The sequence below is a fragment of the Cupressus sempervirens genome, chromosome 10 (genome assembly GCF_028749045.1).
Source record: "Cupressus sempervirens isolate cs-2001-9-10 chromosome 10, ASM2874904v1, whole genome shotgun sequence".
Lineage (NCBI taxonomy): Eukaryota > Viridiplantae > Streptophyta > Pinopsida > Cupressales > Cupressaceae > Cupressus > Cupressus sempervirens.
Genome location: NC_143127.1, coordinates 183,818,721 through 183,843,325, shown reverse-complemented (window position 1 = coordinate 183,843,325; position 24,605 = coordinate 183,818,721). Strand labels below are relative to the sequence as shown.

The following is a 24,605-nucleotide window of genomic DNA, read 5'->3' as shown; positions in this document are numbered from 1 at the left end:
ACTTCTGAACGTGCAAGCATTTTATTTTGGCATTTAAAAACATTTTATTTTTTACCCACCCGCTTCAAAATCAAGATCAGGCTGGTTTGACCAATTTTTTCTACCACATGGTAGCCTTTGATTAGCCCACCAACTCGCCACATCATCACCTATACAACACTTGCTTCATCACTGCCAAGTCATCATCCAAGTGGGGCCTGCTAATATGTGTTAGCTTTTTGCATTTCTGCATTTTTTATCCAGTGTGCATCTTCATTTTGTGAAATTGTGCTCACCATTGGATCTGCCACGTGGTAGCATCCTGTGCATCGAACCTGAACCTGCTTCTATGGCACCATTTTAACACCAACTAGGACCTGCTACCACATCGCGACATCTCACATACCTGCTTTCCTTATCTCGTGGGCACTTCCATCTTGTGGTATTACGCAAACCATCGATCTTGACACGTGTCATCACCTAGATACATCTCATCTAAACTTGCATCTCTCTACGACATCACTGCCAGTCAGGCTCACTACCATATGGCACTTGCCCACATTCCTGCTATTTTTAACAGTTGCGCAACTTAATATTGAGGGCTTGCGCCCACCGTTGGATCTAGACACATGGCAACATCTCAACCCTCCCTGCCACATCATCGCACATGCATCCTCTTTCAAAAAAAATTTGACGGCATCATCCAACTAGACATCGGTGGGGCCCTTGCATAAGCCAGGCTTCTCAAAAAGTGCTATCTTTCAAGACAAGTCAATGGTTGTGGAATGTTACATTTAAACACTTAAAATCCCCACCCCATTGTGAATGTGGAATATAACATTTCAATGGCCTTTTCCTCTATGTTTCCTATGATTGCTTGTGTGTGTGTTTTTTTTATATGCTGATTGCTCTTCTTTAAGCATGCACTATCTACTATTTCATTGAGTGTGGCCTGATTCCATGCCACGGGCTCATAATCTCTCTACCCCTATTTGGAGATGGCTTGGGCCTCTTCTTTTAAAATTTGGGGCCTCCTCTTTGCATGGGTTCCTCCTTCTTTTGCATAGGTATGAGCTTTATTCACAGGCCCCTGCATGCTCCTTTGAAGAGCAAGATGGCTCTTGTGCCTTTTCTCTAATGCGTGGAGGTTCCTTTGTTGTTTAGTTCTTTTCTCTGGAGTGGAGAACACCCCTTTATACATGAATGCTCCTTTGAAATGGCATGAGGAGCTTCATTTTGATCACTGGCTGCTATGCTCCTATGTGTGTTCCATATGCAGGACTCCCTTTTATATTGACCTGTGTGGGTACTCTGCTAGGCGTAGGTTCTCTATGCTATTTATGGCTTTCCCTTTCAACATGGAGTTGATTTTAAGGTGTGCTCTATTTGCTCAGTCTTCTAATGCAATGTGATTGTTTTAATCTTTGATTGACTCTATTATTCAAGCAGGGGTTACCTTTTAAAAGTGTGAGGATTCTTTGAAACTACTGGCTCCATACTTGTTGGCTATCTCCTTCACATGAGATGCCCTTGTTCAAAAGAAAGCATAGGTTCCCCTTTTGTCAAACCGTGGGCTCTTTCCGTTAACATGAACGCCCCCTTTGCTACATCTCTTTTATTAACTTATCTCCATCACCATCAAATGTAATGCTCCCTATAGGAGAATGCAAGGTAACCTTATATCAATTTCATTCATGCAAAAGCATATAAGCATTCTACATATAAGTGCTGTTAAGTTTATCATATTCTTGTGGAGCATTTGTTTTGAGAAAGTTATCATACACATCCATGGTATACTTTCCTCCAAAACAATCCCTTTCTAAATTTCTTAGATCATATGGTTGTACTTTCTTATCATCAAATGGCATCCACACTAATAGCTGCAAATGCTTCTTATTTCTCACTTTTATGAGGACATCCACGACAGATCATCTGCTGATTGGCAAACAGAGCACTCTGATATCTATGGTATTAAATTGATCTAATGGAATCAGTCGGACCCCAAAGTGGGTCTAGCTAAAAAAATTCTATTTTTGAACAACTAACTTATCAGATTGATCCAATGATCACCTTGAAATGTCTAAAATTGATTTTGAACATTAACTTGATCATTAAAAACTCGTTTACCCACTTTTTGCAAACTTTCAATTTGGTGTTAGGAGATCTATTGATTGGCCTTAAAAATTGACCAAATCACCTAATCAGGCTCTGAAAACAGGCACATCGACTCTCTGTTATGCACACTTTCACCCTGTCAAATCTCGTCTCATGAGAAATTCAAGGTGAAAATATATTGACCATCAAAATTTCCTTCTCTGAATTACCTACAAGAAAACATGTCAAAAAGCAATAAACTGGGTTCGGAATTGGCTTCAAAAACTAGGCAAATGAATACTTGGGAAGACGAAAACTAGGGCATTGGTTCTCTATCATGAGGACAATATGGATTTGTGATTGGGCTCATGACAAATAACAAGGTGCAAATGGCGAGCGTTCAAAATGTGCTACTCGAATTTTGCAAATTGAAGCAATGGTAGGAAAGTGATTTTGGCAAATGAAATTGACCTGGAAAAGTGTGCAAACGGATTTTTCATGACTTAAAAATTGACACACTTGAAATATTTTTAGTGAACAACACAGTGGTACAATCCATTTGATCTAGACAATCATGGGTTTCAAGATATAACATCATGAACAAGGCTCCTGACAAATCTACAAATGCTAACACCAGTAGAACTTTAGAAATTGTGTTTGGAATTATGTTTGAAAACTAATCAAATGGATTCATCATAAGCTGAAACTTGAAACATAACAAGTCTCTGACATCTACAATGCAATGAAAAATGAATTTTATCATTTTAGTCAACTAGGTCAAAGTTATAACTCGTCAAATAGGCCTCCCAGAATTATGTGCAATGTGCATTAGCATGAAAACATGAAATAACCAACTTTGAGGGATTCAAAACCTAGTCAAACAGACTTGAAATGACTCAAAATTTGAAACATAAGTTCTTGGATATGGACATTAGATACTCCCAAAGTGGCAAGTCATGAAACATTTCTGGGTGCAATTTATTCGATTGCAAACATAGGCTCCTATCACAAACTGACACTTAGGGTAAAATGCAGATTTGACATTTGCTCAAAATGGGACTTCACGAAATGACTCAGAATTATAATTTATCATCATGAAACAAATAGGCATACTAAATGAAAGGTGCTAGAAGCATTAAACACCTCTTATGCCTCAAACTGATAGCCGGGTACATGCACATTTATAGGCATTCATAGGGCTTGATTTGACTCAAAATTTGAAAAAGTTGCTCAAAATGGGAACGCAATTTTGAGTGCCAACAGTTGGAAAGAAATTCTATGAGGACCATAAAATATCAAGGCAACCAATGGTGGAATTCACAAAGGACTAAGAGGGAAAAAAAAGGTGTTGGTGAAGAGAGGAACTCATTATATTTTGAGCTCCATCAAGCCTCTATGGAGGTTTGTGCTCTAGGCTATAATAAAATATATTTCTCTCGACACTAGGTTTGATTGACTATGCACTCACCACTTTGTGTTGCTCAACCACTTTAGGTATGGGGAAAAAATCTATATCCCTTTCTACCTTTACTCTTCCATGAATGAAAGCATTAATTATTATCAAGAAAAGCATACTAGGAATCTGGCGCTCCATGGCGGGTTTCTATTGTTAATTTATGAATACTTCAAAGCTAGGGCTATGGGCAAAAAAATGAAGGATAGGAAAGAGGGAAAGAAAGGAAAAGGGGAATCCAAAGAGTCTAATGAGATTGATTTTCCCTTAGATACTGAGGAAAGCCTAGAGATGCATACAAATTTGGAGGGGTTTGACTCCCTGTAGCGCGGCTAGGGGAAAAAAAACCCTCAAAGTAGATAGAAAGGAGAAAAAAGTGATCTTCGAGCCCAAATAGGACATAGACATATCCTCATATAGGGATTACAATGAAAGGGCTGAAGGGATGGATATGGGAGAGGATAGTGCAGAGGAGGAGAATATTAGGGAAGGGGAAGGCAGGAAGAAAAATAAGAGTAAGAGAACCATCAACATCAAAATATCAACAAGCAAATAGGAGGAGGTCACGACTTCTAGGAGCCAAAAAAGGAAAATCCTAGATGACAAGAAAGAAAAATAGGGGGAGGAGATTGAGGAGGTAGAACAGGTCTCAATCCAAGGTGAAAGGGAGGGACCCAAATATGACTTTGAGGAATTTGTCACTACCACTTACAACTACTTGGTCTCAAGGAAGGATAGAAAGGTGGTGTGGCAGAACTTTGACTCAGTTTCAGCTAAAATGGGAATTAAATGGGAGTTTATTAAAACATAGGTCAAAGAAAATGATGAGGGAAAAATCCAAATGGAGGAGTTGATCAACCCTTCACTAGTGATCTTCAGTGACACCACTAAGGAGTACCCAGATATGGACGTCCTCAACAATGCAAAAAACAACAAACTAGATAGCTTTCATACCACAATGTGGCTCTTCCACAAAATTATTTAGCTCAAACATAGGGTGAGCATTTTGGAAAGGGAGACCTATAGCTTAAAGAATAGGGTTATGGACAATGAACAGAGCATGGAAAATAGAGTAGATGAAGTCAAAAATAGGGTCCATGCGATGGAAAGGTCAATACAGAGCATAGTTTAATGAGCTCTAATATCCTCAACGACAATGAGAACATCAGAAGGTTCATAAACTATACAAACAACCAAATACAAACAACCAAAGCATTAGCAAGGAGGAGGACCCTTGTAGCCACAACATAAAAGATAGGACCCTGGATGAAAACTCAAGGAAGTAGACAAGATCCAACACTAGAAAAAAAGACACCCTAGCTCTTGACTAGGATCAATTTGAGATGAAGGAGGTAGCTAGTAAGCTATTGGAGCTAGAGATTAGCACAACAGAAATGCTGAGAGAAATTGCTTGAGTGCCTTGGCTTTTTTTGTGGTCCTAGTTTATTGGCATCTCTCCCTAGCTTTATTTATGTTTTAATCCTTTTTTAGGGAGATGTTCTTTCTTTCTACTTTTTGGCTCTGTTCGAGGCCTTAAGTGTACTATTCTTGACTGTACTTTGTTATGTTCAAGTTTCAGGGCCCTTTTAAAGCCTATTTTACATAATCAAAAACTCTCTATTCTAGTAGGTCCACATAAGTTTGTATGAACAAGCTCTAAGATTTCTTTAGAATTATAGTTCTTTCTTTTGAAACTAGTCTTTCCCATCTTACCAATTTGATAGTTTTTGCATAGACCCATATCAAGTTTCCTCAAGTTAGGAATACCTCTTACTCTTTTTTGTTTGCTTATCTTAACTAGGTTATCAAAGTTTACATGACATAATATTTTGTTCCATAACCAACTTTCTTCTACTTGAGTAATAAAACATAAACTTTTACTAAAATCAAGATAGAATAGGTTACCTTTTGTTTGTTTTCAAAATCCAACTAGATTTCCTTTTCCATCTAGCAATTTGGCATTCCCATTCATAAATTCTACCTTGAATCCAATGTTATTCAACTATGCCGAACTCAGTGAATTGTGCTTTAGTCCTTCAACCCAATAAGCATTATTACATGTAAGTTCATTGATCAAAGAGATACATCCTTTTCCTTTTATGCAACAAGGTTCATTGTTTTCAAATCTCACACTACCACCATTATAATATTCCATGTGCTCAAACTTTGCTTTGTCTCTAGTAATACAATGTGAGTAGCCACTATCAATAATCCATGTATCATTTTTCCTAACATGAGAGATAAGTGCCATCTTATCTCCTTCATCATCAGATTCATCTTTTACAACAATATTTACCATTTCATCTTCATTGTTATCAGAATCTTTAGCCATAAAACAAGATTTATTACCTTTGTCCTTGTAGTCCTTGCAGTTTTTGAATTCCTTCTTGCCTTTGTACTTATTGTTTTTCTTTTCATCTTTGTTTTCTCTATTTAGGCACTTTGCAAAAATGTGAGTAACTTCTTCACAAAAAAGCATATTAGAGGAATCTTACCTTTGTACTTTCCTCTACCTTTTGAATATTTCTTTGTAAGTAGGGCTTCAATAACTTCAAGATCACTATCAAAACTTTCTTCTTCTTCTTCACTTCCTAATTGATTGGCCTTTGATTTCTTACTCTTTTTCTTGAGTGAGAATTTGGCTTCAAATGCAGACTCAATACTTTTGGAACTAGGAACATAGTTGTCATAGTTATCCAATTCAAAAGCTGTCAATCTTCCAATTAGAGCATTGAAAGTTATTTTGCTATTTGGATCACATCTCATTTCTTAAATATCAAATACTCTAATTGCATAGATAGGAAGAAGGGTTCTAAGTACCTTTCTCACAACTATTTTGTCATCAATATCTCCTCCAGATGCTTTGATTGCACTCACACTTGCTTTGGTTCTCTCAACATATTTTGTAATGTTTTCATCTTCTCTCATCTTCATCTAATCAAATTGTCCTCAGAGACTTTCAGGTTTAGCTCTTCATACATTATCATCTCCTTCATAGATTTATTTCAATTTAATCCACATATCATAAGCTATAGTATAGCTTTTGAATTCATAAAATTCAACATCATTAGGAGTAGATGCAATGTCAATCATCATAATGTTATGATTTTTCTTTTCAACAATATCTTCAACTGATAATGTTTCAATGAGAGTTTTATATTTAGTATCAAGGGTCTTACATCTTGAATCATTGATAGTTGCTAGATGTAACCTCATAAGTCCTTGCCATGCTACAAATTATCTCGATTCAACTTGGGAATCTCTCTTCTATAAGACATCCTGATCTTTAGTTGAGGTCCTTGAAACCTTCTCTGCAAGCAACAAATGCTCTGATACCAATTATTGGAAATATAAGAGGAGTAACTGAGAGGGGAGGGGTGAATCAATTATCAAAAAATAAATCCCAAATCCCTTAGATGTTAGTAAAAAATAAATTCTAAAAATAGAACTCTACTGATGCTCGACAAACACACAAAAAAGTGTTGTAACTCGGTAAACACTGAAATAGCTCAACAAATACTTAATATGAAAATATTAATATATTATCCATGATTAATATTAGTTTAATTTAGGTGCAAACACATAAGAGAAATAGAATTGACACATTTGACACCAAGATTTAACGTGGAAACCTAATTTGGGAAAAACCACCAATTGCAACTAGTTACTAATTTTTACTCTTGTGAAGTGAGCCTTGTTGGGAGCCAACCCTGTTAAAGGTTACAAAACACACTATTAGGTGTGACCCTATTAGAGGATTTAATCACCCTGTTAGGAGTGGCCTTGTTAAATGTCTTTGGACAATTCAATAGAAATGCCACCATATAAGAGGATTTACAAATAGTTGTTAAGCCAACTCTGTTAAGAGATTTAGATCACAGCTACAATGGTTAGAGACTAATAATGACATGACTTGAATTAGATGCAACTAAATTGCTGATTATAGATCTCAATTACGTCTTGCATACTTGATCCTTCTTGATCGAATAAATATTTTCAGCTCCACAAGGATATTCTACTTATCCTTCTGATTCACTTCCTCTTAGCATCATTAAATCTTCAATTATCTTCCATGCATTCACACTTTCTGAGTCTCAATTTGACCTTATATGACATTTTGTGTAACATCAAATACAATACACAATTAATCAATTGTTTCAAGAATGAGAAAGTTGTTGAAGACTTTGAAGTTACTAGATCTAGTGGTAAGGATAGAACTGATCGTATGGAGAGACCTATTGGAACTAGGGCTGGTCACTTTGTTAGACCTAGATCTCAGTTCAAGTTAAAGCATAAGATGGAGGTTTCTATTTTCTTAGGTACTTGATTCTTGAAGACCTAATTGATTAGATTGGTGAACTAGAAGACTATTTTGAGCTTGAGGATATTGAGGATCTGCTCAAAGTGAGGTTGGCACAAATTAAGTTAAAAGGACATGCTACTCTTTGGTGGAAAGAATTGCAAAGAGATAGAGGAGAAGAGGAAGGTGAAATGAAGATCACTAGATGGAGGTTGATGGTGACTAAGTTTAAGGCTAAGTTCATTCCTATAGAATTTGAAGTAGAAAGATATGTCTATGAAGGATTATATCGAGGAGTTCTACAAGTTGACTATTTGGTCTGGTCATAGAGAATTATCAAAGGAAAAGTTAGCTTGGTACATCAATGGTTTGAGATTAAATATTTTAGATGAGGTTGGTATGTTGAATATTTCTTCTACTGAGGATCCTTATGAGTATGCTTTGAAGGTAGAAGATAAGTTGAAAAGGAAAAGTCAAGGTAATGCTAGAGGGAAGGAGAAGTAGGATAGCTTGGCACAAGCTAAATTGAGTGTTGAAGGTGAACCAAAGCCTGGTAATCAGAAAAGGAGGGTAGGTAGAGGTGAGTTTAAAGGTAATTTTTTCATATGTGGGAAATAATGACATAAATATTTTGATTGTCCACTTAGTAGGACAACTGCTATTGTGAATGAGGCTGTATTTCAAGACAGTCAGCCTAAGCAAGGAGAAATTTTGTTGGCTCAGTGACTACTAGTTGGTGAGAGGACACTAGATTCTTGTCAGAGGACTAGTTTGTTCAGGACTTGTTGTAAGTCTAGTGGTAAAGTATGCAAGGTGATTTTGGATGGTGGTAGTACTAATAACATTTTTGCTAAGGAGATGGTTTAGAAACTTGGTTTGAAGAAAGTAAGGAATTCTTATCCTAATAGGATTGTCCAATTACAAGGTGAGCATGCTTTGGAAGTGAGGGAGCAATGCCTTGTTGATTTCTAGATTGGGAAATATAAGGATAAAGTGTTATGTGATATTGTGGACATGAAAAATTGGCATGTGTTGCTTGGTAGACCTTGGCAGTATCATTGCAAGGATGTGCATGATTGTGTCGAGAATGTGTTTACCATTGAGAAAGATGGCAAGAAGTTTTTCCTGATTCCTTTGGAGAATGAAGAACATGGTAGGAGGAACCTGAGTAGTAGCAGTTTAGTTGAGTTGGCAGATTCTAAGAAGGTTGGAGATTAGTCTCGAAAGTAGACTTGGAGCACACCAAAGATGGATGTGAAGAAGTAGAAGAAGAACAAGGGAAAGACTGTACAAGTTCAAGATTTGGAGGATATGTATGTGAAGATCCATTTTGGGATTTATGAGCTAAATCCTAGAAGATGATCTTCTAGTTACTAGAACATATTTTTTAACTTGGGGTGTCTAATGCAGGAGCATCCTAGGCTTTGTTGTAATCCTGCATGTTGGAGCCAAGTTCTAGCGGTTTCCAATTTTCTAATTCTGCCAAGCTATTTAGTGGATGTCAATTTACTATATTTCACAGTGGACGTCAAGTTACTGTAGCTCCTAGTGGATGTCAAGTTACTATAGATCCTAGTGGGTTCTAAGTTACTATAGCTCCTAGTGGATGCTGAGTTTTTGTAGCTTCTAGTGGATGTTGAGTTAACCTATTAGTGTTGAGTGTTCTTGTTGGTGTCGAGTGTTCCTGTATGTGTCAAGTGCTAGTATTGGTTCTAGTCCTATTCATGACAAGTTGTCTGTGAGCCAACTTTTAGAATTTAATTTATGTATGGGTATTTAATTTGTGTTGTTGCTAACTTGTGGCTGAACATATATTTAATGTGAGGGATTTTGTAATGAACTAGGCTGACCTGTGGCTTAGTTGGGTATAAGTAAAGGGTTTTTCGGAGTCTTTAGCATAGCTAGAGAATTTATTCATTTGGAGGAGTGAAGAGGATTGTGTAGATGAAAATTTTGAAGAGCTAGGGTTGTAGATTGAGAACCAAGGGATTTTCTTGGTGGATTTGTGGGTACAAGTGTTAATTTTCTCAGTGTTCTTGTTTAGTTGTGGATCTGCACTAGGTGGAATTGAGTTTGTAAGTGGATCTATTTGGGTCTTGTAGAACTAATATTGTAATTATTGTTTGTAATTTTCCCTAGCCTAGAAGGCCTTATAGTCAAGCATATTGCATGTAATTAGTTATATCTATAAATAAAGAGTTTTAATTTGGTATTCTATCTTGCATTATTGTTGTTTTGTTGTTATATTTCTGTTGTGTGTTGGTTTGCTGGATTCTAGATCACCTCATTTTGAGGCACATCCAAATTCCTACTACATCAAAAGATGCACCAAACCATTCTTTACAACTGATAGGAATCAATTAGGATTGCCTTTGATCATTTCTTCTCTACTAATTTCACAAGCGAGTTGTCTTTTAAGAAATTGTTAACCCATTCAGAAAAGAAACATTTCTTTTTTCGGGGCATCTAACTTGATGGTTTTCCTAAAATAAATGATTTCCAATAACATCACACCAAAGTTGTAGACATCCGCTTTGATAGTGATTGCCATGTGTTTGTGTTGTTGAAATTATAGATGGAGTAACTGAGGGGGCGAGGGTGAATCAGTTACCACAAAATAAATCCACAGATCCCTTAGATGTCTTAAAACTCAATTACTATTGTTACTCGGTAACTACACAGAAAGATGTTGTAACTTGGTAGATTAAATTGTTACTGATCTTTAAGCATTCATAATTATTAACATGCATGTAGAAGAAAATAACCTGAACATAGGAGACACCAAATTTAATGTGGGAACCCAATATGGGGAAAACCACCAAGTAACTAGCTACCAATTTTCACTCTTCTGAAGTGAGCCCTGTTAGGAGCCAACCCTGTTAAAGGTTACAAAACACACTATTAGGTGTGACCTGGTTAGAGGATTTAATCACCCTATTAGGAGTGGCCTTGCTAGAGGACTTAAGAAAAATTTAGTTGAACTATCCACCTTGTTAGAGGATTTACAAAATGGCTATTAGACCAACTATGTTAAGAGATTTAGGAATTATTGCTACAATGGTGAGAAAGTAACAATAAGTAACTTGAATGAGATGCAACTAAACTTTGCTAATACATATCTCTATTCTACTTCAATAGATCTCGACTAATCGAATACAACTCTGCTACTCTTCAAGGATAGCTGATCTTTCTTCAAAATTTTGTCACACTTATTCTTTACAATCAAATCACTTGCATATTCGCTCATTCATACATCCATTCATACATTTGAAAACACAACTTGACCTTTTATTTATACATCACAGATTGTCAAGTCAATGTAATTACAAGTTACATTTACCAATAAACCATGCATTAGTCAGCTACAAACATTGCATTAAAAAAATAAACTTTATTTCCTAAAATAGTAAAATCCTTCATTAGCCAACCTCACTCAATAAACACTGCTCTAGAAATTATTTCCATGTTAACCAAGTGAAGCTTGGTAAACACTGTGAATTCTGCAAAATCCTTTGGAGACTGAGTCAACTTGGTAAGAACTAATTTTCCTTTGCTGACCTTGTGAGCTCGATTATAATTGATTTCTGCCATAGAAGCCTTTAGCGCTCGAGTGAGCTTGGTAGATAGTAACTTCATAGTGTAACCTCCATAAATGCTTAGTAAACTCTATAATTATCTTTGCTAACCAATTGAGCTCGGTAGACTTTGTCTTTTGCCTTGCTGACCAATTGAGCTTGGTAGACTCTGTCTTTTTCCTTGCTGACCAACTGAGCTCAGTAGACTCTGACTGATAACTGATATGACATTTGTGTAACATCAAAGACAACACATAATTGAATAATTGTATCCAACAATCTCCCTATTTGGCATTGATGGCAACAAAACATGTTATAGTAGAATGAAATTTGAAAACAAGTCTTTTCTGATAGAATATTTCTCGCTCTTACATTTCATTCCTCAAACTCCTCAAATATAGTAATTTCCCTCTGTGAAGGAATTACATAACTTCTTTACAAACATCAAATTTTAGAAAGATATGACAGTATACTCTCCCTCTTTGACAACACATGCCAAAGATAACACAAACTAGATGAATAGCAATGTACCTTATGTACTAATTCGTTTGCAATATTTTATGATTATTTTGCATCTACTGAAAGATTTTCAACTTGATACTTGTAGATGTAGTACTAAATATTTATTTTAGTGAGCTTTAGATAGGGGAATGACCCCTAACTTACCTCTTAGGCACAAAAATGCATCCTTAGGTAAAGGTTTTGTGAATATGTTAGCAATTTGTTCCTTTGTATGGACATATTCCAATCTGATCTCCTTATCCTACACCAATTCTCTAACAAAGTGATACTTTATTGCAATGTGTTTGGTTTTTTAATGCATCATTGGATTTTTGGATATGTTGATTGCACTTGTATTGTCACAAAACATAACAACAAGTTCTCTGATTTCTTCTTTTATACCTTCCAATAAATGTTTGAACCAAACAATATTAGAATAGTTTACTACAGTTGCAACATACGTTGCTTTTGCTATGGATTGGGACGTACAATTTTTCTTTTTAATTGTCCAAGAAACCAACCTCTTTCCAAGAAAGAAAGCTCATCCACTTGTACTCTTTCTGTCATCAACATTTCCTACCCAATCTACATTAGTAAACACTTTCAAATCCAAATTGCCTCCAAATTTATACCATAATACATATTCTTCAGTTCCTTTCAAATATATCATGATCCTTTTGATTGCCATGATGTGATTTTCTCTTGGGTTTGTTGAAAATCTTGCTACAATACCAACTGCAAGGGCAATATCTGGCCTTGTATGCACTACATACTGCAACTTTCCAACCATAGTTCTATACAATATATGATCCACTTCTTTTGATTCATCATCCTTGGTAAGTTTCAATCTAGTACATATAGGAGTCCCAAATGGTTTGCAGTTTTCCATACCAAATTTTTTTAGTATTTTCTTGATATATTTAGATTGAGTGATATAGATGTCATTCTTACTTTGTTGAATTTGAAGACCAACAAAGAATTTGATCTCACCAAACATTGATATCTCAAATTCCTTGTTCATTTGTTCTAAAAATTCTTTGCAAAGATCATCATTCCCTATGAACAAAGTATCATCCACAAAATTTTCTACCAAAACAATATTATTATCTAGTCCTTCCTTGATATACAAGCTACTATTATTATTAGTTCTCTGAAAACTAATCTAAATAAGATAGTTATGCAATCTTTCATACCATGCTCTAAGGGCTTATTTCAGACTGTACAATGCTTTCTGTAATTTGCAAATCATGTCCTTCTTATCTGGATCAACAAAACCTTCAGGCTGCTCAATGTACACCTCCTCATCTAGTATACCATTGAGAAATGCTGACTTGACATTCATCTAATAAACCTTAAATCCTTTATATGCAGCATATTCCAGTAAGGTCCTGACACCTTCCAATCTTGCAATAGGAGCAAAAGTCTCTCCATAGTCTATTCCTTCTTCTTGAGAGTATCCTTTGCATACCATTGTAGCTTTCTTCCTTGACATCTTACCATATTCATTCAACTTATTTTTGAATACCCGCTTAGTTCCAATCACATTTTTGTCTTTAGGCCTAGGTACAAGAGTCCATGTTTTGTTTTTCTCTATCTACTCTATCTCTTCATTCATAGCCTCAATCCAAATTTCATTTTCTAATGCATCTTTTAAACTTTTAGGTTCAAAATCAGCAAGTAAACAAGTACCTCTCAACTTACTTCTTGTCATAGTTCCTTCAAATTTGTCTCTAATGATCTGATCTAGTGTATGATGTCTTCTAACATACTTAGCTAATACATGTTCGTTGCCTTTTGAACACTTTGTATTTTCATCCTCTTGTGCTTCAGCTTCAAATTTTGGTTGTTTTGTCTATTGCTCAAGTTCTTCAAACTTGGTAGGCATTGGCTCGGTAGCATTAGAATGTGACTCAGGTTCCTGTAACTCAGTTTGAACTTCCTGCAACTCAATTACTAAAGACTTGAGAGTAGAAGATTTCTAACTGACAGGTGGATCTAGCGCCATATCAAGTTCAATGAAAAGAAATCTCTTGTAATCTTTTGGTTCCCTTTTTCTTTCTTCTTCAATTCTTTCTACAAACTCATCAACTTTCACATGTGCACTTTCTATGACATTGTGAGTAAACAAGTTCAAACATCTATATGTTTTACTTTTGCAAGAATATCCCAAAAATATTCCTTCATCACCTTTCATATCAAATTTACCTTTTCTAGATTCTTTCAAAATGTAACATTTGCTTCCAAATACCTTTAGATAGCTTACATTAGGTTTATAGCCATACCATAACTCATAGGGGGTTTTGAATGAGTCTTTCTTCACTGTACTCAGTTCAAAGTATGAATTGTAGTGTTGATAGCTTCCTTCCAATATTTGATAGCAATGTTCTTTTCAATCATTAAGGTTCTTGCACAGTCCATGATAGATCTATTCCTTCTTTTAGCTATTCCATTTTGCTCAGGAGTTCTAGGGGCTGATACCTATCTTTTGATCCCTCTTTCAATGCAAAAGTTATTGAACTCATGTGAAATGAATTCACCACCTTTGTCTAACCTCAAACATTTCAGTCTTTTGCATGTTTCCTTCTCAACTTTGGCCAAATACCATTTAAACTTCTCAAATGATTTTGGTTTCTCTCTTAGGTACATGACAGTCATTATTCTTGAGTAATCATCAACAAAAATAATGAAGAACTTTTCACTAGTATAGCTTTTAATTCCAATAGGTCCACACAAATTAGTATGCAAAATTTCTAAAACTTCTTCAGACTAATGGTTCTTACTTTTGAAGTTAGTCTTTCCCATCTTACCAATTTGACAATTCTTCCATAGACCAAACTCAAGTTTCTTTATTTTAGGAATGCTTCTTACTTTCCTGAATTTACTAGGTTATCAAAGTTCACATGGCACATCCTCCTATGCCATAACCAAATTTCTTCAACTTGAGCAATAAAACATGAACATTCACCAAGTTCAAGATAGAACAAATTACCTTTTTTTTGAGAGCCTGATCTAATCAGCTTTCCTTTGTCATCCTACAGTCTTTCTTTTCCATCCATGAATTCCACTTTGAATCCATTATTGAGTAGCTATGCTACACTCAACAGATTATGTTTTAGTCCTTCTACCCAATATGCATTATCACATAGAAACTCTTTGGTTAGTGAGATTCCTCCTCTTCCTTTTATGCAATAAGGTTCATTATTATCAAACCTCACACTACCACCATCATAGTTTTCAAAATGTTCAAACTTAGTTTTATCACCAGTCATATGATGAGAGGAACTACCATCTATAATCCATGTATCATTTTTGCTCACATGAGAGATAAGTGTCATTTCCTCATCATTGTCAAACTCATCTTTTCCATCTTCTTCATCATCAAAATCATTAGAATCCTTAGCCATGAAACATGTTTTCTTACCTTTTTCCTTGAATGATTTGAAGTCTTTCTTGCCATTGCACTTGTGACCTTTCTTATCATCCTTGTTTTGCTTATTTGGGCACCTAGCAGCAATATGTCCAATTTTCTCATATGAAAAATAGATTAGGGGAACCTTACCTTTGTATTTCCCTTTGCCTCTAGAATATTTCCTTGCTAGTAGGGCTTCAACCACCTCAAGATCAATGTTAGAACTCTATTTTGATTCTTCTTCACTTTCTGACTGAGAATCCTTTATCTTCTTGCCTTTCTCCTTGAGTGAAAGATTGGCTTCTGATTCAATGTTCTTGATAGCTGGAACATAGTTATCATAGTTGTCTAGCTCAATTGTAGTCAATCTTCCAACTATGGCCTCTAAATTTATCTTATAATTTTCTTCACATCTTCTTTCTTGAATTGTAGAAACTCTAATTGCATAAATGGGAAGTAATGTTCTAATAAATTTACTTATGACTATTTCCTCCATGATATCTACTCCAAAAGCTTTGATTGCATTAACACTTGCTTCGACTCTTTCAACATATTTTGCAATGTTTTCATCATCTCTCATCCTCATCTAACCAAATTGTCCTCTTAAACATTTTGTGTTGGTTCTTCTTACATTATCATCTTCTCCATAGATTTCTTTCAACTTCTTCCACATTTCAAAGGTAGTTTTGTAGTCCTTGACATCATCAAATTCTTCATAGCTTAGGGCAGATGCAATGTCTATCATCATGATTTTGTGAGTCTTTTTTTCAATAATGTCATTAGCAGATAATGTACCCGAAGGAGTTACATTTTCTTCATCCAAATATTTCAATCTTGTACCTCCAATAGAAGCCAGATGGAATCTCATGAGACCTTGCCATGCTGAAAAGTTGTCCTGTGAAGCCTTGGAATTTCCCTCTTGTAAGACATCCTAATCTTTAGCTTAGATCTTTGAAATCTTTCATGCAAGCACCAAAAGCTCTGATACCAATTGTTAGAATTATAGATGGAGTATCTAAGAGGGGAGGGTGAATTAGTTACCACAAAATAAATCCACAAATCCCTTAGATGTCTTAAAATTCAATTACTTTTGTTACTTGGTAACTACACAAAAAGATGTTGTAACTCGGTAGATTAACTTGTTACTGATCTTTAAGCATTCATAATTATTAACATACATGCAAAAGAAAATAACATGAACATGGGAGACACCAGATTTAACATGGAAATCTAATATGGGAAAACTACCAAGTAACTAGCTACCAATTTTCACTTTTCTAAAGTGATCCATGTTAGGAGCCAACCTTGTTAAAGGTTACAAAACACACTGTTAGGTGTGACCTGGTTAGAGGATTTAATCACCCTATTAGGAGTGGCCTTGATAGAGGACTTTAGAACAATTTAGTTGAACTGTCCACCTTGTTAGAGGATTTACAAAATAGCTACTAGACCAACTCTATTAAGAGATTTAGAATTTACTGCTACAATGGTGAGAAAGTAACAATAAGTAACCTGAATGAGATGCAACTGAACTTTGCTGATACAGATCTCTTTTCTGCTTCAATAGATCCTAACTGATCATACACAACTCTACTACTCCTCAAGGATATCTAATCCTTCTTCAAAATTTGCTCACACTTATTCTTTACAATCAACTCACTTGGATACTTGCTCATTCATACATCCATTCATACATTTGAAAACACAACTTGACCATTTTATTTATACATTACATATTATCAAGTTGGCTTAATTACAAGTTATATTTACCAATAAACCATGCATCAGTCAGCTACAAACATTACATTAAACAAATAAACTTTATTTCCGAAAATAATGAAATCCTTCATTGGCCGACCCAACTCGATAAACATTGCTCTAGAAATGATTTCTAGTGTTGACCAAGTGAAGCTTGATAAACACTACAAATTTTGCAAAATCCTTTGGAGACCAAGTTAGTTTGGCAAGAATTGATTTTCTTTTGCTAACCTTGTGAGCTCAATAGAAACTAATTTCTACCACAAAAGCCTTCAGCACCCAAGTGAGCTTGGTGGATACTGACTTCATAATGTAACCTCCAAAAATACTCGATAGACTCTATAATTCTCTTTTCCAACCAAATGAGACCGATAAACTCTATCTTTTGCCTTACTAAACAACTAAGCTTAGTAGACTCTATCTTTGGCCTTGCTAACCAATTGAGCTTGGTAGACTCTGATTGATAACTTATGTGACATTTGTGTAACATAAAAGACAACAAACAATTGAATAATTGTATCCAACATGTGTCACTTTGGCACTATGTAGCCCTTTGTTCACTAACCTCCTGTAAATGTTCATGTTTGTTTTGCCTTCATCAATTTTGTCAACCCAAAATTTGAATCTTTGGATTGAAGTTTTCGACCAACAAGATGTTCTCAAGATTTATATCACATTGCACAATTTGTGTTGTGCATTCTTTGTATAGATACGAAATGCACTATATTTTCCCATTGGTGACTTTGTTGATATCTTGAAGGCCAATGACTATTTATTATTTTCCCTCCAATTTTGTGTCTCTTGGTTTTATGAGACCTTTCATATGTAATGTAATTGGATCTTATTTATATGTTGTTCCTACTCATTTTTAAACCTCTTTTGATACATTTAATATAATAATCTATGGTCTAAACATAGCCACTATTGTGGTGAACCAGGATAAATATTGTGTTGTATTTTCTTCTCATCTATTCTACTTGTATTTGTTGTTTTCATTTCACATTCAAAACTTTCAATTGGTATCAGAGCACAAGTTGTACAAATTGGAAATCAATGTTGAATTTCTAGGAAAATGGAGGATGCAAAAATAGAGAAACTCATAGGAAAAAACTTTAGCCTATAGAAAGGGTAGATGAGCTCCTTGTTGATCAAGCAAGACCTATCAATTGCAATTGAAGGGAAAAGTAAGAAACCAACTTTAATAATAGTTGAAGATTGGAAAAAGACTGTTGAGAAAGTGATCAAATCAATCTTTCTCAATATTTCTCTCACTATCACAAAATATATTGTTCAATTTTTTGAATGAAAATACAACAAAAGATGTTTGGGATAAACTTCAAGCATTTATGAGACAACATCGACTACAAAAAAAATCTTCATTGTGAAGAATCTCTACAAGCTTAAAATGAAGGAAGGGACTTCGATGTCAAATCATATAAATGATTTGAACACTTTATTATGTCAAGCAACTTCAGTTGGTATGACTCAAGGTGACGAAGCCAATCCATCATCTTGTTGTGTTCCTTACCTGATAGTTGGGATCCTATAGTTATTGTAGTAAGAACTTCAAACTCCATGAAGACAAAGCTAGTCTATGATGAAGTTGTTGCCACTTTACTTGGTGAAGCCATGAGAACGAGTAACAAATAATTCTCATATGTTTATGCTCTCACTTGGTCAACACTGAGTGAAGTGGAAGAAGCCATCATAGAGGTAACAATCATTACAATAGAAGGAAACCTAGATCACCTAATTGATCAAAGTCAAGAGGTAGGAATGGAGAGTGTTGGTTTTGTGGTAAGCCTATCCACTCAAAGAAAAATTGTTAGGCTTACAAGAAAGCACAAGAAAAGGTAGGGAATATTGAAGAAAATATAGCCTATGAGAAAGATGAAACTATTTTAATTCTTAATACAAGTGACACACAATTAGATTCTTGGGTGATAGATTTAGGAGCCTCCTTTCATGCCACTTCATGTACAGATTGCTTCACAAATTATAATGAAGGGCAATTTAGAGAAGTATTTCTTGGAGACAATGAATCTTGTGAAATAGTTGGCAAAGGTTACATTATGTTGCAGTTGGAAGATAGAGGCCAATGGTTGTTAAAGGATGGTCACCATTTTCCCAAGTTGAGATGAAATTTGAATTTTTTTAGTTAGCTTGTTGCACAAGGATATCATCCATTGTCTCATCCGGATACTTGGAAAGTCACCAAGGGTTTGAGGATCATTGGCAATGGAAATAAAGTTGGTATTTTTTATCTCTTTGAAAAGACTACTGAAGTAGGTGTTGTTATGGAAGTCGTGGGCAATGATGTGACATGAGTAAGAAATCCTTGAGGTAATTCTTGAAAGGGATCAACTAATGTGTTTCCAATCAGTAAACTTGGAGTTTTTTGAACATTGTCTATACAAAAAGAAAAAGTGAGTCAGCTTCTTGGAAGATGGGCATGACATATGTCTTCAGTCCTATCGAGGTAAGTTATTTAGAAGGTGCAAAGTTTTAAGTTACTCTCCTTGATGATTGTACTAGGTTTGGATATATATATATATATGGCCAATAAATATGAAGTATTTTCTAAATTCAAAGTTTTCAAAGCTCTTGTTGAGAACCAAAGAGGTCACAAGATTAAATGTTTGAAAATGGATAATAGAGGTGAGTTTCGTTTGTTGGAGTCTAATAATTATTGTGTAGATAATGTTATTCTAAGGGTGAAATTTGTTCCCTATACCCCTCAAGAAAATGGTGCAGTGGTGTTAGTAAATAGATTTGTCCTTCCAAAATTAAATACAAAGAATGACTCAAAATGCCTGAATAGAAGAACAACTACCACTACCAGTTGGAAATAATATCATGCGATTGATAGCTTTCCTCTAAATTGAGAGGTACTGCTCCCTCTTAGAAAGATATTCAAAGAATTTAAATAGCTGGTTATGTCTTTTACTAGAAGACACAAAATCTTTCTAGCATTTACCCATCATAATGAGAGAAATGAGATTATAAGATTTATAAATTGGACAATGAGGAAATAAAAATGAACAAACAACTGCATGACCATCTATCTAGTTTTTCATATTATAAGGGAAGTGCAAAGAAACATTATTTTATTCTACTAACTATGATTGATAATGCACAACTACACTTGAAACATGAAAGAAAAGACTATATAACCATTTTCAATCCAAGAAAATTATATTCAAACTTTAGAATCTAATATATGAAACCCTCTTTTATTTTAGATGCATAACAAAATAATAACAATATCATTTTATCCCCTTCATTACAGTCAAGTTGTAGAAAAATAAAAATAAAACTTCTATTCCTCATCCCTGTTATAATCACTACCCATAAAAATGTATTCTATCCTTCCTATAGCTATAGAACTACTGGTGAAGAGAAGAACCCCCACTACATCTGAAACTTGCAATAAATAACATCTTTGGGTTGTGTTTCATTTTCTATAATCGTTTCTTGAAAATCATTTTAATCATTCTTGTGAATAAAATTCTTCTTATCACTTTAGAATATTTAATAGTTGAGCCATTTTAAAGTTTCATAAATTATAAAAAATATATTTACAAAATTTAAAATGAATCTCATGTGCATTCTTGGACAGGTGGCATATGTTGGTAACAAATTTATGTCATGATCTTGTGATTGTCATTGGTAATTTATATACTCCTGCACTTAAACAATCATAATTTTTGATCCGTGATGAATTTTACAAAAAGAATTGGAGAGAATTTAGATAATTAGGTTTCCTCAACATATCCAAAATTCAGCTCAATCCAATAGTCAAATTAAAATCTATGGCCCCTTCAACATGACTATTTTTCTGACTACAACACATTTGTATTTGTTGGTATGTTGATAGACCAGCATACAGTCCATTATAATTTTTGAACTTGGCCAAATTTTGAAGATCTATCCAATGAAGATTTAGAAAACTTGATTTTGGACAGCATATCCAAAATTCAATAAGATCCAACTGTGGAGCTAGAGTTATGCCCCCCACATTGTGACTATTATTTTTTTATGCTGATAGAAATCTGTGGTTATAGGTTGTATTAAAACTAAAACAATATATACACCAATACCTGCACATGAATTCAATGTTGGATTTTCCTTGATATACATCTCATTGTCCACCACCATCTTCTAGCCTTAGATCTTGGACTCTTGAGCAGCTTATAACATCACATCTACTTTGTATTTTATGGATAACAAAGTGACCTTTCAAACTCTGAAATTGAACTTGAACTTGAACTTGAACTAACCCTAAGGTTCAACTTCAACTTCAACTTTTCCATATGAAAATATAAAGTTTGACAACTAGGAGAATGACTGGCCTACTTTTAACATTTCGTTCTAGTGACAAAACTTGAACTTGAACTTGAATTGACTTGAAGATTCAACTTCAAGTTTAGCCTAGGCACTCTGAAGACTTAAACAATTGACTTTAAGGGTGAAGAAAAATACAAGTGTAACAAGCAAAAAGGTTCAATAGGAATATACTTGAGAAAGCTCAATGTATGCTTTCAAATGTGCATTTGGGAAAAGATTTTTGAGCTAAATTATGTAATATAGTCATGTATTTGATCAATCAAAGTCATTTGAGGTTAAATTTTAGAATTCCAGAAGAGGAATGGCAAGGAAGAAGAGTTTCATACTCTCATCTTTAGGTCTTTGGGTGTGAAGTCTATGTAAATGTGACCAAAGAAAAGAGAACCAAGTTGGATTTAAAATCATAATATGGAATTTTTGTTGGTTATGGGAAGGACCAATTTGGGTTTTGAATTTGGAATCCACTAGAGAAGAATGTTATTTGAAGCAAGGACACTGTTTTCAATGAGAAAAAATTCCTAGCTTTTCATACACAAGAAATATCAGAAAAAGAATTTGTGCCAATTTCTACACAAAATAATATTGGAATGAACCTACATAGATTCCTAATATGATTTCCTACAATCCCACCACCATTCTAGCTCCAATAGCCTTAATGTAATCTTCCTCATTTACCTCTACAATTCACATGAAAATGCCATAATCTATGAGCCACTCATAGAATCTATATTTGATAAAGAAGATAATGCATACTCTGAAAAAATAGTCCGGAACCTCCAAAATATTGCTTCTTCTAGTTGTCAATCAGAAATTCTACACACTGCATATGACTAGAAGTGTACTATAGTCATATCTAACTATAGTGAACCCCAAGCTTGAACCAACATAGACTATTCTCTAATGCACCATGTCAAAGTTGCTAAAATAGAAACCAACACTTCATCGCCGCTCAACCTTTTTTGTACACATTGCAGACTCACAACTCCATGTGGCATGACTGATAGTCATGAGCATCATAACATTCCTTGGCCCAAATCTTGTGCAACCAAAGTCATGGAAACATCTCACACTCATCCATCTTTCCTTGGTACAAGGCCATATGAAGTGGACAATGCAAGTGGATTTGGTCATTCACAATCTTTTGATTATGGCACTGCAAATGTCCCATATAACCTTATTCTTTCTGATCATAGTAGAGATGTTCAAAAATTCTTCATCATGAATCCAAATACTGAGTCTTCTTTGCAACATCTTCATACCTCTACATCACATGAGACCCACCCTCATATCACTAATTTGGCTCACATCCCAAATCGTAGTATAGAAAATTCTCCTCCCTTGGCAATGGAAAATGACTTTAGTCTCATATTCATCAATGCAACACATATTGGTTTGGGAAACACTAACTCATATGTCATTGGAACTTGGAAGACATCACATTCTAGCTTGGAGAATACTATGATTAAATAGGATGACTGTGATGCATCCTACAAACATCAGAGACTGTAGTAATCAAGTACAAAAATAGAGTGCTATGATTTATATTCCCAAAAGTAAAATAGTTACTTAAAATTCTCATGGAAGAACCATAGTGATAGACTCTCCATTCCAATTAATTCAAACTTAAACAAAGAATGTAGAACCTTAGTTAAGAAGATCTACTAGAGTTAGGAAAATACCTCCAAAATTCTCTAATTATGCTCTTATTTTTGCAGAAGAGGTAGAACCATCATTTACTAGTTTAAAAATTCTCAGAACCAACCATTTATAAGTATTCCCTCAAAGATGTAAACAATGATAAATGGAAAAAAAATATGCATGATGAAATAGACTCTTTAATCAAGAATCAAAATTGGGATTTGGTTACTCTTCCACCAAATTGAAGACCACTTAGAAATAAGTGAGTATATTAACTAAAAGAAGAAAAGGAAGGAAAAAAATTCTTCAAGGAAAGATTAGTGGTAAAGGGGTTTGATCAAGAAAAAAGGATAGACTTTAGTGAGATCTTCTCACTGGTTGTTAAAATGATAACCATCCAGACTATTTTGGGATAAGCAGTAGTGTGGGATCTTTAGTTGGAACAGCTTGATGTCAAGAACACATTCCTACATGGTGATATAGGAGAAGAATTTTACATGGACCAGCCTCAAGGATTCGTCAAGAAGGGACAAGAGCATCTTTATTACAAATTAAATTGGAGCTTGTATGGCCTCAAGAAGGCCCCTAAACAATGGTACTTAAAATTTGATCGATTCATGGTTGAATAGAAGTTCACAATATGTGAATCATATCCATGTGTCTACTTCAAGAAAATTCCTAATGTTGAATTTTCTATACTCCTTCTTTATGTTGATGATGTAATGCCCACCTGTAGTTTTCTTTATATTATATATGTTGAACTTATTTAGGCCTATTTCATACATGTTTTAGTTTTAGAGATATATGGTATGATATTATTTCATGACTTCAAAAGATCATTTATGATTACATAGTTGATTATATTTCACATGTTTTCTAATGATTATGATTACTTACATGTTAATGAATGCTTTAATGATACTTAGCAAATGTTATTGCTCTCATAATGATGTCAGATGATATATCTTTAATGATGATTGTTTTACATTTATAGTAATGCATTTTTGCATCTGAGCATTTGATGAGTTGACTTGTAATTCATTATGGTACTTACCCCATACTTTCATGTGTATGGTGTGTGTGTCTATTTTACTTTTTTACCTAACATGTCTAATGTGGTAAAGGAAGGGAGTCATAGTCACCTGTTAATTAGGATCCAGACGGTGTACCACTCCCTTCCACTGTCTGTCTAGTTTAGCTATATATATACATATATATATATACATATACATATATATATATACATATATATATGTATATATACATATATATGTATATGTATATATATATATATATATACATACATATATACATATACATATATATATATACATATACATATATATATGTATATATACATATATATATATATGTATATATACATATATATATGTATATGTATATATATATATGTATATGTATATATGTATGTATATATATATATATATACATATACATATATATATATATATATATGTATATATATATATATATATATGTATATATATGTATATATACATATATATATATATATACATATATATATATGTA

The 24,605-nt window shown here is 34.3% G+C and overlaps 1 pseudogene; it reads right to left on the bottom strand.

Annotated features, from left to right (window-relative positions):
- Nucleotides 1-24,605, bottom strand: part of LOC149533246 (G-type lectin S-receptor-like serine/threonine-protein kinase LECRK4) — a 151,648-nt pseudogene that overhangs the window by 84,402 nt on the left and 42,641 nt on the right.